This window comes from Mugil cephalus, chromosome 12 (genome assembly GCF_022458985.1).
Source record: "Mugil cephalus isolate CIBA_MC_2020 chromosome 12, CIBA_Mcephalus_1.1, whole genome shotgun sequence".
Classification (NCBI taxonomy): Eukaryota; Metazoa; Chordata; class Actinopteri; order Mugiliformes; family Mugilidae; genus Mugil; species Mugil cephalus.
Window position 1 is genome coordinate 21,503,898 of NC_061781.1, and position 3,961 is coordinate 21,507,858.

Genomic DNA, 3,961 nt, shown 5'->3' on the forward strand with positions numbered 1-3,961 from the left:
CCCGAGACGCCTCCCGGTGTGCAGGATGCATAGTTATGTTAATGAGAAGAGGGGGAGGAGGAGGAGGAGGGTGGAACACGTGGTCTCAGGTCAGAAATCAACAATAACAGTCTGCAAAGTCTCACAAGGACTTCACAATCCTGATTAACCCTCCTATTATTTATCTTTGGGGTCAATTTGATACCATTCAGTGGTTTACATTTAATGGCTTTCCCTGATCCCCAGTTGTAGATAACAAGAATATGAACCTAAAAGTGATATAAAGCTCTGTCCAGTTTAAGGTCAGTCAGATTTTAACAGGTATTCAGGATGTATGTGCAGTGGTGGTTTATTTAAAGAGTTATTTAGGAAGTAAACAAACAAGCTTCAAGTACTTGACTCGTTTTAATTAATCATTTTCTGGAGGTTTTAAATTGCTGAGGCCACCTTCTGTTAATAAAATACCTGTAAGAAGAGAACACAGAAAAGGACAGTTTTAATTGAATTATTGATTTTAACATATTTTAACAGTTGAATTCAATTTAAAAAGATTGAGAGCAGAAGTTTCCAGAAAAAAAATGGCAGAAGTCTGGATAGCAATAGAGCTAAACTCATTTATTTTGTTTATAATTTTCACAATTGTCAAGTTTTTTGAACTCACATCAGATTGTTCACAAATTAAATCAATAAGTTAAATGAAGTTACATTAGAGTAACTTTGTGTCAAAGTCCTTAAATTTCTTTTCTTCAAAGAGGAACTGGAATCCTCAGTTATTTTGATTATCAACAGATCTTCTTTCTTTTCAGATCTTTATTAATTAACTTGTTCTTCAGTGTATAAAACGTCAGAAATAGTGAAAATAGTTAAAGGTACTTATTTATCCCCTGAAAACTTTTAACTGAACACGTCCTGGTGCCTTGTTTGATCAGCTGTAAAGATTTGAGTTTACGATGACAGAAGATTGGAGAAACCAGCTCATTACCATTCAAGATAAGATGATACCGAGTTTAAAAAAACTGACTGAGGCGTTTAATCTGTTATCAAAATAGTTATAAATCATTTGATCAGCTGATAGTGTCAACTCTTGGTTTCTGTGCTCCACTGGTGGGTGCATTCCGCCCTCTAGTGCTCAGGGGTGGTACTTCAGCCCAAACTCGCAGCTTTCAGATTGTTTTCATAGTTTTACTGTTATTTAAATAAAGTAAATGTTACCATTTTTCCCCAACACATGACTCCCTAAAACAAAGAGTCTGCTTGCTGTGCATGTCATCTCAGTTTATTCTTCAAGTGATTTCCCCTTCACACACAAGTCTTAAAAGGTGTGAAGTGGTGAAAGTATTAAATCATTCCTTTTCTGTGCTTTTCTTCTGGAGGGTTGTTGAAGGTATTTACAACCAAAACAACCACAAAAGGAAATGAAAATAATTTACAAAAGGGTTAACCTTGCAATGTTATCACATTTTTTGAGAATTCACTTCAGGCTTTGCAAGTGCAAGTGTCGGCTATAATACAAGAGAGAGGGGCAGTGGAGCTCATTCTCCACCAAACTGATCCAGGACTTCATTCATACTAAACTCAGTGCAGCTGTACAACAGCTCACCTTTCTGTAACAGAAACTAACTATATAACTTATTCATGTCAGTGCTTTTCCATCCTTATTACTGAGCCTTATCATTTATCCTTCCTATGTATAGTACTGTATATTTACTTTTAGTTCTTGTAGATTTGTACATATTCAGATCTTACAATATTAGTTTTATTTATTTTAGTTTTACTAAATGTCAAAACGCATTTCAAAAGTATTATTATTAATATTTACAGTATATATTTACTACTATTTAATTTTATTTTATTTCTTGTAGATTTGTACATAATTAAATTTTATATTTTTATTTATTTTTTGTATTTATTTATTTTTTATATATTTTATCTATCTATCTTACACCTACTTTTCTTTTTACTGAATGTCAAAGTGCCTTTCAAGAGTGTTATTATTATTTATTATTATTCATTTTATATTTAGTTTTTTTTTCTATTTCTTGTACATTTGTACAGATGCAAACCTTATATTTTATTTCTTTTTATTTTAGTATTTATTTTTATTTATTTTATTTTTAGTTTTGAAATGTTATGTTATAATTTATAATATATATTAACTTCTTTTTCTATTTCTTGTAGATATGAAACTCCTATATTATTTGATTTTTTTTTGTATTTATTTTATTTGAATTTTTTTTTTGTAACTATCTCAGACCTATTTTTCATTTTACATAATGTGTGTTTCTATTTTAATTATTATTATTTATTACTATTTATGTGCAGCTGAGCTACTGTGATCAAGAAATTTCCGTCCTGGATCAGTAAAGTCTAAGTCCATGTTTTTATGAACCATACAAAGCTTTTTCTTTAAAGTGTATTCCTACTGAATATAAACAGGCATGAGGCTTAAACGCCACAATCAAACCTCCTCTCATAACCAAACCTGTGACCAACTACCAGACCTCAACCACAAAATAGTGAGATTTCTTAAAATGTAACTCGATGCTTCTCGTTTAAAGTTTTGTCACGTGTCACAAACACCAAACATCCAGTCAGTTCCAATGATTTTTTAATATAGTTGGCAATCAAAGATGATCTTGATTCAATCAGTATTTACAGATCAGTATGTACAATGGTCGAAGGAGAGCAGGAGGGTGTAGTTACACTGTGTGTGTGTGTGTGTGAGAGAGAGAGAGCGGAGGGAGGGGAGGGGACACGAGGGGGGGGAGGGGGGGGAGAAGCTGACGTTCATCCTCTCAAATAAACGAACACCTCATCCACCCATTCAACGCCGACGGTATGCGTGCATAGCTCAGGACACGGATTTGGCGACGCACAGAGAACAAGAATAAATATGCACGCGAACAACTCGCTGACGACACGTAGACAGTAATGTGCACTGGATGACAGCCATGTAAAAGATTCACGCAATCACACACACACACACACACACACACACACATGACTACAGCTGAACAGAAACACACACACACACACACACACACACCACTACACTCGGTCCTCTCGCGGCGTCGCTGGTTTTATATTTGAGAGCTCGGTGCTGATGTTGGAATTGAAAAGTAAAATAAATTAAGTTTAATAAATCTGTCATTTCTGAAGATGCATCCAGACTGAAAGACTTTCACCGTCCTGCAAGTACAAAAGGCTGAATCTTGACTTTAGAGTGAATCCAGTGTACGATGTAGCACATTTAATCATGCTGTGGAGACATTAATTAAATCAGGAATCATTTGAAAATAAGCAAATAAACTTTATAATTCAACGAGCAAGCACCAACATTAGTTAAACCAAAGCAGCATGAACTTAAAATGATGCTTTTTTTCCTTCTTTTTTTTTTTTTAGTTTTGTTTTATTCGACTGTCCTTTTCTATTGTTAAAAAAAAAAAAAAAGGACACAACACCACGTCACATGACAACATCATCCGCAGAAAAGGCTTCATTCCAAACACAAATGTTTCGGGAATCTGATACCACCAAGGTGCAACAAATCAAAAGAGACCGAACTGAGGAGACGTGAGCGCATTCGTTTGTACTGGCAGGATAGAGGAAGTCTGTCAGGACCGTGGACGCGTCTCCAAAGATGCATCGACCCCTCGTCAACGGAGGCTCGTTTTGACTCGAGCTCGAACCGCGAAAAAAGGCAAAAGTCTCAAATATAACAGTGATGGCCACTTGAGAGGCTCAGAACGTCACAGACAGACTGGACACACGCAGTCAGAGTTACAGTACTTGAGGAGCTGATCGAGGTCGTGACGCACATCCAGGGCTTTGGTGCATCATCGGACAATCAGGAGTGTTTCTCTTCACTTTGAAATAGTACGACAGGCGCAGGTCTGATTCATCAGTCCATATATATATATATATATTTATATATATTTATATATTTATACCTATAAATCCATTCAATGAGCTATGTACAACG